Source organism: Vicugna pacos, chromosome 7, assembly GCF_048564905.1.
Source record: "Vicugna pacos chromosome 7, VicPac4, whole genome shotgun sequence".
In the NCBI taxonomy this organism is placed as follows: Eukaryota; Metazoa; Chordata; class Mammalia; order Artiodactyla; family Camelidae; genus Vicugna; species Vicugna pacos.
Genome location: NC_132993.1, coordinates 57,023,940 through 57,039,704, shown reverse-complemented (window position 1 = coordinate 57,039,704; position 15,765 = coordinate 57,023,940). Strand labels below are relative to the sequence as shown.

General features: G+C 31.9%; 1 protein-coding gene across 3 annotated transcripts in view; it reads left to right on the top strand.

Annotated features, from left to right (window-relative positions):
* NXPH1 (neurexophilin 1) overlaps nucleotides 1-15,765 on the top strand; it is a 908,922-nt gene that overhangs the window by 803,624 nt on the left and 89,533 nt on the right. The window contains exon 6 of one of the 3 annotated variants that reach the window (XR_012074467.1): nucleotides 14,823-14,899. The exons of the other annotated variants lie outside the window; for them this stretch is intronic. The gene's annotated coding sequence lies outside the window, so the exon portion shown is untranslated. Of the gene's footprint in view, nucleotides 1-14,822; nucleotides 14,900-15,765 lie in introns of those variants that run through there. 3 annotated transcript variants of the gene reach the window in all.

Sequence of the window (15,765 nt, the reverse complement as noted above, 5' to 3'; positions counted from 1 at the left end):
TTGACTCTACACCATCTGGAGCATTTGGTCTCCCAGGTTGCATTGACAAGGGAAGAGAGCAAAGGAAGAAACGTGTTGGCTCCTGACTTCCTTGTGTCACTGTTGCTCAGAATCTGTTGGCCAGAGTTATTCATATGGCCCTATCTAACTGCAAGGAATTGTTTGGTGACATATGTGGAGGACAGTAACTATCTCTGCTACCCTTGGTTTTTAACCTAGCACGCTAACCATTCCTTTTCCTTCTCCTGGTCCTCCATTCACACTAGGAATCTCTTTTCAGTTGTCTTCTTTCAGACTGAAAATATTTGCTAAGTAAATTCACTTGAGTAATTGAGTAATTCACTTTCTTTATCTGGCTTAATATCTGTCCTCTAAAGAATCCCATTACGAGTTTTTGACTTTTGCCATTTTTCTAAGATTTTGGCATATATTCCTAGGCCTTGCCAATATAAAAATCTGAAAATGCCACACACAGTTAACAAACACATGTTTAAGACAAATGATTTTCCCCCATAATACCAAACTTTCTCCTTTTTGTACACATTCAGTCACTCAGATAAATTTCTGTGGTCATAATAAACTCTGTCCCATCCCCCACAATGTCAGTCAATTATAACCCCTAAATTGTTTGCAAACTTTAATCTTTACTGTTCCCACAGTCGTGGTTTGTCATCATCTCATCTAGATTACTGAAAAGCCTCTTTACCTGACTTTCTTTCTCCTTGGCTTCCCTTTCTTCTTGAGCTGTTCTGATTCATGTCATGCCTGTATTAATTTTCTTCAGTTTTATTTGAGTAAACAATAAGGTGTAAATGTACAAATGGCTTACATTTCAAAGGGCTTCTTGCCGATGCTAAAGAACGTACATTCTTGTCTTGTCAGACTGAATATTTTTGAGGACATAAACTAGATAAGATTTTATTTTGCAGTGGGTCATATTGACGAGAAATAAAGAAGCTCTCTTAAGAGGAAAGAAAAATCAAAGGAGAGAGAAAAGTTAGGAAGTTATTTCAAAAGACTAGGTGATATAGGGAGGCTGTTCCTATTTTTCAGTGAACATGTAGATTGAAGTTTCAGTATGTCAGTGTTCTACAAGTTGAAAATCATCATTACCAGAGAATTCTTCATGACTTCTAGTCATACATTTTAAAAGTATGCTTTTCAGAATATGAAGACTTCAAAAATAAAACTCAACAACAGTTAACCTATATGACAAAGGGTAATGCTATCCTTTAAATCTAACATTATGGTGATTAAGATAAGGATATTTACTGTAATTATTCTTTATAAAAATGACCTCTTTCTTTTCAACCAAACTAATCAGGGCAGCTGACCTTGGGCTATTGTTTTAATATCCTCTTTTTGAAGAACATAGAACATACTTCATGAGCACAAATAAAGTCACAAATAAATCTTAAGAAATTATTTGTAATTCAAATTTGAAGAGAGAGACTCAAAATCTATATATTTTCCTTGCTTTAATTATTAGTCTGTGCATTTTCTCTTTTTGAAATTAATTAACTTGGTAAGTTTAAAAATCCTTAAGTCTATAAAATTTATATGTAGATTTAGATTTATTCAGTCAATGTTTTTATAGTGGGTAAATTTAAGAAATATACTAAAAGAAGTCTAAACTTTTCTGGACATAGTAGCATCTAGAAAGATCACTGTGTTCTCCTCAAAAGAATTATAAAGATTGAAAAGTATCTCCATAACAGAAAATTTTGAAAATTATTAAGGCTGATGTAATCAGAAATTTAATCAAAACAGCTGTCAGTTCACAGTTTGAAATGAAAAACAATATCATTTTTAGGGCTTATTTGATAATAAAAGTCAACACAATTCAGAGAGCTATGTTAAAGGAGTTTAGTTAAAAGAAAAATGTTACAGGTGATAACTGTCATAAGACATTTTTTCACACATATGTCCTGTTTTCCTTCAGCATTGCCAATCCTAAGTATGAGGCATTCTAGATGGGACTGAAGAGTTTTTTGATATGGTGTTTTATATGTTATATAAATAGATGCAAATTATTTGTTTTGTTTTTAGAAGCTTAGGTAGAATTAATATACAATAAGCTATACTTATTTAAAATGTCTAATTTAATTACTTTGGACATATGTATACACACATGAAGCTATTTTCATAATCAAGATAGTAATCATAGACATTCCTCTAAAAGTTTCCTTGCTCTCTTTTATAGTAACTCCAGTTCCACACCTCCCTGCACCTTCATGCCTTCCCAGAAAACCACTCATCTGCTTTGTATCACTAGAAATAAGTTTGAAATTTGTAGTTTATATAAATGGAATTTAAAAGTATGTATTCTTCTTTGTGTAGTCTATTTTCCTCAGTTTACTGCGATCCATATTGATGCAAGTATCTAAAGATCTTCACATTTTATTGCTGAGTTGCATTCTATTTTAAGGACATGCCACAGTTTATTTATCCATTCATTTGTTAATGGACATTTAGCTTGTTTCTAGGGTTTGGCTGCTAAAGATAAAGCTGTTAGACATATTTGTATGTGTGTGTAAGAGTTTGTATGGACAGCTGATTTCATTTCTCTTGGGTCAAAAATCCGGGAGTGGTTTGGACGGATCATGTGGTAGAAGTTATGTTTAACTGTTTAAGGAAGTATGAAACTATGTTGCAAAGTGGTTGCATCATTTTTCACCCTCAGCCTCAGTATAAAAGGCTGCTAGTTTTTCCACATCCTTGCCAACTCTTCATGTGATCAGTTTTTGTATTTTTAAATGTTATCTAATTTTTGTTTTAATTCCCGTTTCCCTAGCAACTAATAATGTTGAGCATCTTTCAGGTGCTTCTTTGTTATCTGTCTATCTTTGTTGAAATATCTATTCAAATATTTTGCCAATGTTAGTATTGGATTGTTACTTTATTAAGTTTTGAGAGTTTTTAAACACACTCTGGACACAAGTCTAATATCAGATATATGCATTGCAGATATTTTTTTCCAGTCTGCTTATTTTTATTTTCATTTCTTAAGTGTCTTTAGTAGAGCAAAATATTAAATTTTTATATTCAGTTTATCATTTTTGTTTCAATTATGGATTACTCTTCTGAAGACATCTCTAAGAAATCTTCACCTAGCCCAGAATTATTACTAGAAATATTAAAAGTAATTCTTTATAGTTTTACAATTTATATTTATGTCCATGATCCATTTGACTTCATTTCTGCATGTACTCAAGTTATGTATCAAAGTTTTGTTTTGTTTGTTTTTTTAACTTATAAATATCCAAGTATTCTAGCACCATTTATTGTGAAGACTGGTATCTTTTCTCCATTGAAATATCTAAACATTTGTTGAAAATGATTTGTTCACATGTGCCTGGGTCTACTTTTAGACTCAACTTTTGTGTTCTATTGATCTATTTACCTATCTTGACATCAATACTACATTTAATACATTTAATTCTGGCATTAAAAAGAAACCTTGAAAGTAAGCAGCATTATTCCTCTAATTTTGTTTTTCTTCAAAGTTATTTTGGCTAGTCTAGGACCTTTGAATTTCCATCTGCATTTTAGACTTGTCTTTACAGTTTGAACTGAAAAGGATGCTAGGGATATTGATTTGCATTGCAGTGAATCTGTGGATCAAATTGTGATTACTAGAATCATAACAATATTGAGTCTCTCTGCCCAGCATTTGGTCTATCTCCTCAATTACATAGCTTTACAAAATTTATCTAAGGAATGTTTATTATTGTATTTTCTGTGTACAGGTATTGAACATCTTTTGTTGATTTCATGTATAAGTATTTGATACATTTTATGTGATAGTATAAGGACTGTTATTTTTATTTTTATTTATGATTGCTTGTTACTAGTGTACAGAACTACAAATAATTTTGTATGGTACTGACAACTTGCTAAACTCAAGTATTTATTCAAGTGGCTTTTAAAATATATATTCCCATGAATTTTCTATATAGACAGCCATGTCATATTTGAAAAAAGAAAAGTTGATTTCTTCTGTAATCTTTCTTCTCTATTGGTTTCTGATTTGTGTTTCACTGATTCCCAATTTGATCTTATTTTTTATTTTCTTTACAATTTGGTGTTTAATTTACCCTTTAATATTTACTTCTTAGGGTAGAAGTTGAGTTTATTATTTCAAGAACTTTCTTCTTTTCTAACAGCAATAGTGTTGCAAATTTGCCCACATACATTATTTTGTTGACATCCCACAAGCGTTTATATGACATGTTTTCATTTTTGTATAGTTCAAAATACTTTCTAATTTCTTTTTTGACCTATGATTATTTAATTTTCAAATATTTGGAGATTCTTCAGAGATTTTGTTATTTATTTCTAATTTAACTTATTTGTGATCAAAAAACATACTTTTATAGATATGAATTCCTTTAAATTCATTGCATTTAATTTTATAGACCAGAATGTCATGTGTTGTGTTAAGTGTTCCATTGCACTTGCAGAGAGTACGAACTCTGTTTTGGGGGTTAAGTGATTTGAAAAGGTCAAATGGGTCAAGTTGGTGTATAGTTTTTTCTAAGTCTTACTTGCCTTTTTTTCTGATTCTTTAGACAACATCTGAGAGAGGAAGCTGACAGTCTTTGAGTTGCAAATTTGTCAAAATCTCCTTTCCAGTCTTTTAATTTTTTATTCCTTTATTTTGAAACTGCTAGTAGATGCATTTTTGTTAAAGATTATTATGTAATCTTGATGAATTAACCTTCTTAACATTATGTAATAACCTTTTTTTGTTACTGATAATATTCTTTGCTCTCAAATTTCCTTTGATACAAATATAACCATTTCACCTTTCTCTTGATCTGTGTTAGCATGATATATCTTTTTGCACTTTCTTACTTTTAACCATTTTTTAAAAAAATTAAAGTGTGTGTTTTATAAGTAGCATATACTTGGATATTTATTTATTTTATCCAATTTGTACTTTTTCATTGTGGATTTTAAGTCATTTACATTTAATGTGAATAGCAATAGAGTTAGATTTAAGTCTGTCTTGTTAGTTGTTTCTCATTCATTTTATCTTTTCTTTGCTCCCCTTCTCCTTTCTCTGTCTTCTCTTTTATTTGTTATTTTTATGATTCTATTTATGAATCTTTGTTGTCTTTTTTTTATTATTATTTTAGGGGCTACTTTAGGGTTTGAATCATACATCTTTAAATTATTAAAGTCTTCCTTCCAGTCATAATAAGCCACTTACCATTTAGTGTAAGAATCTTAAATAGTATACTTCAGTTTCTACTCTCCCAGATGTTATTCTATTGTTAATATTCTAATCACATATATTATAATTTCCATATTACATTATTATTATTTTTGTCTAAACAGTCAAATATCTTTTAAAGAGCTCTAAGTAAGAGCATATGATATATTTACATATATAGTTACTATTCCCAGTGTTCTTATTCATTCTTTCATGTTGATCTATATTTACATCCAGTATCATTAACATTTCCTTAACATTTCTTACAGTGGTGCAGATCTGCTTGTGAGTAATTCAGCTTCTATGTGCCTGAAGAAAAATCTTTATTAAGCCCTTGTGTTTTGAAAAATATATTTGCCGAGTATAGAATTCTAGGTTGATTGTTTTTCGCAATTTTAGTACTTCAAAGACATTGTACTATTATCTTCTCATTTTCAATTTTTATTGTTTCTGAAGAGAAATTTATCGTTACCCTTATCCTTGTTCATTTATACATAACACATCTTCTTTCCCTGGCTACTTGACAGATTTTTCCTTTATCACTTCACTTGAGCGATGTGGTTATAAGTTACCTTTCTGGAGTTTTCTTCACAATCCTGTATGTGTTGAGCTTCTTGGATCTGTGGGTTTAGAGTTTCATAGTTTTCATAAAATTTGGGGGAAAAAATGCAGTCATTCTTCAAATATTTTTTCTCTCATTTTTTTCTCCTTTTGGTGACAAACTATATGCATATATATATGCAAACTATATGCAGTTTGACTCTGTTCCATTGTCCACTGATACTATTTTCATATTTTATTATTCTGTTTTGATTTTTTATTTCATTTTGGATAATTTATATTGCTATACTTTAATATTAACTGATCTTTTCTTCTCCCTGTTTTCTTCCATTAATCTCATCCAGTATATTTTTTTCAATTATTGTACATTTCATCTCTGAATTTTTTATTTTGGTCTTTTTAATATATTCCTATCTCTTCTTTGCTTTTTGAACATGTCCAATACTGTTAAAATAACTGTTTCTATGTCTGGTTTGCTAACTCTGTTTCTGTGTCAATTCTGGTTTGGCTTTGATTGAACTTCATTAAGGATCATATTTTCCTTCTTCTTTGCATGCCTCATTGCTTTTTTGTTGGATTCTAGACACTGTGTATTTAGTCTTATATTTTCTTGATATATTAAATTTCTCTAAATATTCTTGAGTTTTTTTTGGATTGCAGCTAAGTTATTGCCCTTTCCTGGAAGTAGGAACACACCAGTGTTTAGTCTATGGCTCTTCCCTCACCCCATTACTGGGGCAGTACTTTGAATACTTCTAAATATTCTTCTGAGTACCAATACTATTCTGAATATTCTCTGAGTACTCAGTGCCTGTGAACTATGAGTTCCAGTCTAGCTGGTGGAGATACACACAAACTACAGCTCTTTTATGATAGCTAGGATTGCTGCCTTTAACCCATTTGGTGGTTCTTTACCCAGCATTAGGTCATTTTGTCAGATATATAAACTGATCAGCACTCACCTAAATACTCAAAGGGGACCATGCTCAGATCTCAGGAATTCACTTTGCAATTCTCTTCTTGCAGTGTTCTGTTTTATAAACTCTAGTAGTATTTATCTCTCTGGACTCTGAATTCCATCTCTTCAACTCAACAATTCCACTGGGCTTTGTCTGTATCCCTTTGTCCTACATTTTGCCCTGGATACTCTCTCTGTAGCTGGGGCTCGTGCAGGATTCACATCATTCCTCCCTCTATCAGTGATCATTATTCTTCACTGCCTAGTACTCCATGCATTGAAACCATTGTCTCATATGGTTTCATTTGTTTGTTTGTTTTAGTTGCAGGTGGGATGATAAATTTAGTCTTCTGTTTCTCAATTTTGGGCAAAATAGGAAATCCTTTATTAGATTTTTAGTTGCCGTTAAGTGGTCACAATATTAGATAACAATTTTGTGCACTTTCCAAATACTGTTCTGAACACTTAACTATAATACATATAATCAATAAGTCACTAGTGAAGCTTCAATTTCAGTGAAAATCATGTGTCTTTACCTCCTAGGTTTTCTGCTCAATAAAAATAAACTACCCTGATTAAAGCGTGAACTCAAGACATTCGACACTAAGACATATGTTATGCTAAATACCATGTATAGTTGACTATAAACAAAGAGCAAATACAGAATTTTTTGTACCTGTCTTTTTAAGTAGAACACAATCAGATTTTGTTTTATGTAAAATTCTCTCTATCAGATCTTTTCAGAATTGAGTTATGGGTGTAGCCTCTTTTCTTTTAATAATCAAACCGAAAAATCTAATTGGAATATTAGGATGTTTTGTTGAAACTTTCCCTCTTTGCTTTGTATAGATTTGATAAGTCACAAGGGAAATAAAGCCAAACTGTTCGTCTTTATGACGAGCAGAGTTCTGTAAGAGTTATTTGACTTCTAATCATCCCCTACCTCCACTGACTCTCAAACCAAGGAGACAGGCCTACGAATTGCAACAGGTCACTGCTCTCAAAACATTCTGTAAATTAATGCAGGAGATAAACCTCTGACCAAGTGTCGGAGAGTTACTTACCATTTTTTATTCCTGGGTCCTGGGCAAACTTCATTCAGAACTGCTGTTTCTCTTCGCTTCTTGTAATGAATACTGAAGGTATTAATACTGGCCCATATAATAGCAGTCTTAAAGTTATTGTGACAGTTCTAAAAAGGAAAAGATTAATTTTATTTAAAAAGAAACAGGTTGGGAGTCCTTTTTAACTTGAAAAATAAGTGACAATGAAATTTTCCTATCTTTAAATGTCTCATTTTGTTTACTTTTTTCTATAAATTTTTCTTCTTTTACTTTGTATGTATGTAGCCTCCCCATCATTCAAATCTATTTCATATCACATCTCTCACATATTTTGTTAAAACTATTATAGTATATTGTCACATATATTTGTTAAGTAAGTTTTTATTTTGCTTAATCTGATCTTAAGCACTGCATATCATATTATTTTGGTAGACCTGAGCCACAAGTTTGATGGTTGAAGCTGAGGTCGATCATACCTCTTGGTTTTTCCAAGATAATCTTAGTTAATATCTTGTGTCCCAATGTAAATTGCACTGCTTTCAATTTTCAAAGTGTCTTGGTTTGGGTGGTATGTGTCAACCTAGTTTCATCAAACAGTGAATCAAAACTAATGCAGAAACACTGATGACTCAAACAAAGCAAGAAATCCAATATTCAGCAACTATCCCAACTTGAAGGGGACTTAGAAAAGAGCAGAGAACCTTGATTTGGAATCAGAAGAAATCATCTCTTTTCCAAAATCAAATCTCCTTCTCCTCATTGTCCTCATCACCATTCTTCTCTTCTCCTTCCTTTTCCTTTTTTCCCCTCATTTAAAAAAAATTAATTTGAAAAGTGATGAAATATATCCTAATTCTAAGAAGGATAAAATGATTTTGCTTAACACATTTTCACTCTTTTAAATTAAAATTTATAACACCACAAAAATGACCTTCAGTTATATTCTGAGTTAGTCCTTTAATGATCTTAACACTTAGTTCAAATAAAACATTTTTGCAGAGCTTTAAGAGAGTGAAAAAGAAAAGAATAAAATTCAAAGAAAACTTGTTCACTAACATGCTGGTTTAATGGTAATATGGGCTCTTTAGATTGCCTCACTGAGCACACGTATTCAGTTGACACTAAGTGGAATCTAATTGCACATTTTTAAAAATTCCAGAATTTCTATTACAGAGAATCTGAATATTAAATATAATTACACGTATGACATTAAACCATAACACAGACCTTTGACATTTTATGAGTCATAAGAAAATAAAATAGCGGAACATTTATAAAAAATAAGCTTCTGTTAGAAACATGAGTTTATTTCTGTTTACCTGGAGTTGTGTGTTACCAGGTTGAAAGAAAATGTAGGTACAAATTGTTTACAGCAATACCAGCTTTGGGAGTTGAAAGAAATGAGTGACTTAAAAACAAACCCCTTATATTGTGTACTTGTTTGCACCTGTTTAAAAGTGATATTCTGCCCAATGCTTTGGAAAAACAAGTTAGTAGGAATATAATTTAAATAAATGAATACAAAATGTAAGTATTTAATTTTAAAAACTGAAATTGCAGCTTTTGGCTTTTCTTTTCTTTTCTCTTCGTGCCTATACCTGCAAAGACCCCTGTGGTTTAAATAACCAGTGTGTGTACACTAATAAAAATCCCATTAAATTAAATGGCCAGTAGGCATGTAGAATGTCCTGTCGCAATTTCAGAAGACAGTTTGTTACCAGACACCCTGCTAGGAACATTTTATTTTATCGGGGTTAAGAAAAACATTTATAAAATCTATTTATTTCTATTTTAAAAGTTTAGAGGATCCTGCAAATGGCAACTTTATAATTTTTTTCTCTTCATCGAATGAAATGGTTGGGTGGATTCCCCATTAGACACTATGTAGAATACCCTATAGCAAATGTATATAATCAACACAATCAGTCAGTAATTTTCATTCTCTCACTATTATTTCCTTCTTCCATTTGTGAGCAATAAAAGTGGCAATTCAGTGCATATTGTGTTATAGGAAAGTGTTTACAGCACATACTGTACCTGTGTTCTGACAAAAATAATTTAAGAAATATAAAACTATTTTGTCTTGCAAATGTTCTCTACCTTACTTTAGCTCTCTTACATTTTAAACATGAGCATGAATTCACATTTTTTGAAGGTGGAACTTCTTATAACAGTTTAAGGTAGCACTTCCAATAATGGTTGAAATATAGGTAATAATTAATAGACATAAGTTTAGAGCCTGTAGAAGAGAAGAGAATGAGTAGCAAGAAGGTTGGAAAACCAGTTAATGAGAAAGGAAGATGATGAGAAACTGGCAGTATTTTTCTGGTGAAAGAAAGGAAAACCACAGAAAGAGAGAAACAAAAGGCACCAATAAAATTATCTGATTGGAAAAAAAGGGTGAGAATTTTGCATCATTTAGGATGAGCAAGCAGCAAACATGCTTTGGCCTCTGTGTTCTCAGAAGGCCAGAAACAAAACAGAACACAGATTAAGCAAGGCGGAGAGTATAACACAGATGTTAGAATGGCAGTTCAGCTGCAGTGAACAGAGAGGGTACTCGTGCTAACTCAAAGACTGCATGCAGGCTACATGCTGGGGTCAGCACTAGATGGGTCATATGAATTATTTAGTAAAGGACAATGAAGTCGGCACAGACACTAGTCTAAGGACAGCTGAGAAACTCAGGAGACTGAGAAGAAAAACTGTTGTCCTTACAAGACTCACATGCCAGTCTAGGGAATGGAAAATATTTTACACTTACAGGAGAGTATTGGATTTATAGGCTAAAATAACCCCAGAATTCTTGATAATTCAGATGAAGTCTTCACAGAATAATTAAGGTGTAATATAATATTTTGAAATCAAACCTCTTAAAGAAATTCTATGTGCAAAGGTAATTGATTACATTTCCAACATTTTCATCAATACTAGTAAAGGAAAAGGAAGATAATTCAACTGAGCAGAAATCAGTGAAATGTTATCTCAGGGAATTTATGTGGAAATTACATAAATGAAGTATTACATGTAGACATAAAATAAAGCTTTGTTGAATTAGTAATCTGGGTTATAAACCATTTAGTAATCAAGAAAACTGAAATATGTAAGCCATGTCATCAACATTTGAATTGTGGTTTTAAAGACAGTTTCAGTGCTACTGGGATAAAGGTTAGAAAGGTTGCTTGAGAATCTCAGACACCATCTAGATGCGCTTCTTTTGTTTTCCTTAAGGAGGGTCATTTTATTGAAATATATTTGACATATAGCAGTGTATAAATTTAATGTATACAACATGGTGGCTTGATATGTTTATATATTGCAAAATGTTGCCTTTGTAGTAATAATTAGAATGTCTGTCATGTCACATAATTATAATTTCTCTCCAGTGATTGAAAAAATTAAGATCTAGCCTCTCAGCAAGTTTGACAATTATAACATTGTTGTCTGTATTCACTATATTGTACATTAGATCTCTAGGATTTATTCATTACAAGTTGCAAGTTTGTACCCTTAAACAACATCTGTCTTATCTCCCTGCTCTCCTACCCTGGTAACCACCATTTTACTCTTTGTTTTTATGAATGTGGCTTTTTTAGATTCCACATATATGTGATATCATACAGTATCTGACCTGGCCTCACTTACCTCATTTAGCATAGTACCATCAAGATCCATCCATGTTGTTGCAAATGGCAGGTTGTCCCTCTTTCTCATGACTAAATAATTTTTATATGGATACAGAATATATGTATATATACTGTATCAATTCATCTGTTGACAGACACTTATGTTGTTTCAATATCTTGGTTATTGTGAATAAAGCAGCAATGAACATGGGAGTGCAGATACTGCTGTGAGATACTGATTTCATTTCTTTATTTCCTTATACTGAGATGTAGGATTGCTTGATCATTTTAAATTTTTTTAGGAAACCCTACACTGTTTTCTACAATGGCTGTACCAATTTGCATTACTACAAGGGTTCCCTTTTCTTCATATCTTCATCAACACTTGTTATCTTTTTTAAAAATAATAATCATTCTAATAGGTGTTAAGTAATACAATTTTTGAATTTATTGAAATGTATTGAATTCCTAATATGTGCCATCTCATATTAGGGCTAGATGATAGTTACAAAGTAAACTAAACAGAAGTGTCTCCTCAATAACAGAGCCTGAGGATATTTAGAGAATAAGTACTTAATAAATACTAAGTGATGGACAGTGCAGGACATGTTTTATTCTAGACACAATCACAGTGGACAATGTAATTAGGATTGAATTTTTTTTTTCCTTTGGAAATAAAACCAAAAAAATCTGAAATCCTGTGTTTGCTAGTTAGAACACTGATCTAGTAATTTGAAGTTAGAAAACACCAAAACCCACTTGTGGATTTTCCGGTATATTCCACTTATGTAATCTGTGCATAATGAAACCCAAGTCTCATAGCTGTACTACCACTAATTCACTGCATGGCCTTGGGCAAGAAACTTGGTGCCCATGTGCCTCTGCTTTATTATTTTGAAAATGAACTTTAAAATTCCTAAAAATAACTTTGAATCTTGCTGGGAGAAAATTAAGCTTCATTTCTGTGTGGCTAAGTCCAGTGGGGAGTCAGTAAACTAGGCATGAAGACATTAACCTGTGAGCTTGCATCAGGTTAGAGGGGATGACAGTCAGATACAGCTGGATATCCCTATGTGATGGAGAGCTACCTCTCCAGCCTTACCTAACGCTGGCAGAGCTGGAGTCCATTGTTCTCCCAATATTTACCACAGAAACCTCCTCCACACCTCTGCTTTACTCTGCTACAATTACAGTTTCCTCATTTGCTTCCCCTCACAACATAACTTTTTAAGTGTCTGACCTTTGTCTGCTCCTTTGCCCATAGACTCCTTAACTTTGGCTGGGTTAACTTTGTCCTAGAGGCTCACAAGTCAAGACTGAGCCATTTCCCTGATACAGTACTTTATGTAGCTCTCACGTAACCAGAAATACATTACTACTAAAGTATCTCCGTCTCTTCTCTTAGAACATTAATGTAAAGAAGGGGGAAATGTGTAAATGAGTATAGCATTTGTAGTTAGTAAAATGTACTGAATCACCTTTCATGACCATACTTTTCTTTAGAGAAATGAAATTATGTGAAAGATGTCATTATTGTCATAATAATAGTATTAATTCTTTAGATTCATGTTATATTTTTTTGAGTACCTGAAGTTCACAAGGCATATAAATTTTTTATACTTCTAAGTGAGTAGGCAAGTATACTTACGGGATATTAGGGAGCATGTCACAAGTCAACTTTATTAAAAGAATCTAGCTTAAAACAATGATGAGAGGGGTGGGTGTGGCTCTCATAAAACAGAGAGTGCAGAAATCTGGGGTGTTGTAACCATTTTACCATTAGCTAGCAGCAGAAACTCATGCAGATCACTTACCTTCTTTGGGCTGCCATTTCCTTAATAGAAACACCACTGATGCTGAGTTAGATTATACCTAAATCTCTACAGTTCTGCAGTTGTCAACACATCCATGCTATTGTGTAAATCTTTATTTGGCTGTAAAGGATTTTGTTTATCAAAGTCAGAAAGAGAGTTAGCAAGAGAAATTTCTATTTGTACTGTGATTCAAAGCATGTCAGGAACTGCCAAGGAAGCTAATTTGCTCTCCAGAGACCTATTAATAAATCAAATGGATGCTTCTTACTGATGAGGCATACAAATTAATTAAGGGTGATTGACCCTGTTTTAGGTAGTTGGGATATATGAGCTGTTCTAAGCTGAGACTCATGCCAGAAGGTACAGAGCTGGGCTCACAATATGACAATAGTGAAAGTCGCTCTACCAACTTAGATTTTTTTTTAATCGACTTGATATTGATTGCTGCTATGGAAGACTGATGGATGGGTATTTTGTTCTTTTCATTTAATTATAAATATTTATATAATTTCTGAAATATCTCATGAAGAATTGGTTTTGCAACTCTTATTTTTAAATTAAAATTGCATTTTTTGCTTATTAAAAATAGCTCATAAAAGACTGGATAAGTTGCTAACATTTCTCCTAGGGTCCTTCATTATTGAGTTGAATTGGTTATTTGTGTTCTGTAACTGAATGCACTATTACCATCTGGTGGGAATTATAAAAAAAGAAAATCCCCAAAACAAATTGTTTTAATATAACTATAGATCTTAATATAAAAATATAAAAGCATGAGAAATTTATTCTTATCATTATTCTTAGGATCTAGCAGAGTACATATTTTATTGTGGAGGCTTTATATGTTGCAAAATAAACTAGTTAAGTATGGAAGTTTAGTAGTTACAAAAAGCATAATATAAATCAAAACAAATAATAATAAAAATATTAATACTCCTTATAAACAACATAAGCACTTCTGAAATGTTTGTTCACAAAATATGAATATGAAAAATCATGAAAAAACTTAATCAGCATAGTGTATAAAAGTTATAACTTAAAAAATTAGATAAAGACAATTATGCTAACAAAATAAGAATATGCAACATGGGAAAGTAAAAGTATGTAATGAAATGATTTGGTTTATGAATATGTTCAAATTTAGACTACGTTAAACATGTTACCACGATGAGTCTGCATTTAGCCTCAAATGTTTTCTAATTACTGCCTATCCTAAGGTCCAAAGTTAGAAAGTGGGAAAATGGGAAAAAGAGAGGGATCCTAAACCATGTACCATGTACCACATAAACATTTAATTCTTTACTGGATGGTGAGAAGCTAAATCTACAACTTACCTTCTTGTTTATTGCTAAAAACATTTTAGTATACTTGCAATTTGGGGTGTGGCTTGATATTTAAATTTTAACTTACACCATATAACTATTTCATATCCAGAGGCAAATTTGTTATTAACTATGAAACTGAAGTTTCAGATGCTGTCACTCAAAAAGATAAAGGAGAAAACCTATCAAAATATTAGTGATAATAAACACTTTCTGATCACCTGAGAAAAAGCTAACTTTCTTTCTTTTTTCTCTATAGAAAGCTGTTTTAAAATTGTAATATGGAAAGACAACAAAGAGAATGTAGGCAGAAATGTTGGAGACATATTATAGAGGTATGCCAGGATATTAATTAATAAACAGATCATAATTTTCTATCTTTTGTGATTTTGCTGGTATTTGCCAGGATTTTAAAATACACTATTTTTTGTAGTTTCTTTTTGTGTTTTAATTATTCAAGTTTAAAATTAATTTTATATTCATAGTTTTGCATCATTTTTCTTATGGCAAGATCCCCAAATTGTTTAAACTTTAGACTTCACAAAACCTGGATACATCCTCCTGTACTAAAGGGATGCTGACAAGAATAGGCTCTTGACGGATAAGCCCAGAAAAATATTTCCCCATAATAGCTACATAATAATAAGTACATATAACAGCTACATACAAATAGTAACTTATTTTCCCACCAGAGTTAAAATAGACTTACATATTTTGGTCCTTAGAACAAGTCACTCAACTTTGATCTTTCTTTGGTTCCTAATTTCCTACCTACACATTTCTTCTAATTCAAGTAGCCTGATGAAAACACTACCAACTTTTACAGTAACACAACCATTATAGAAGACGGATTTAACTCTTATATGGACATACCATGGAGAGTAAGAGAAAAGGAGCAACAAGGATTATTATATAATACAAATTTATTTGGTCATATTATTCTCCTAAGAAGACAGCGGTATTCCTCTCAGCAATTGTGTATGTCCATGTAGAAAAATGTATATACATACATATATAACATATACACACACACATCTATATATATAGATGAATCACTTTGCTATACACCTGAAACTAACATTATAAATTGAATACATTTCAATTAAAAAAAGTGAGTAAAAAAATGCCAGTCAGTTAAAGCTATCATCAAAAACAGTAACATTTACCTTTATTTCAATCTCATTCTTTTTGTTTTGCATAGA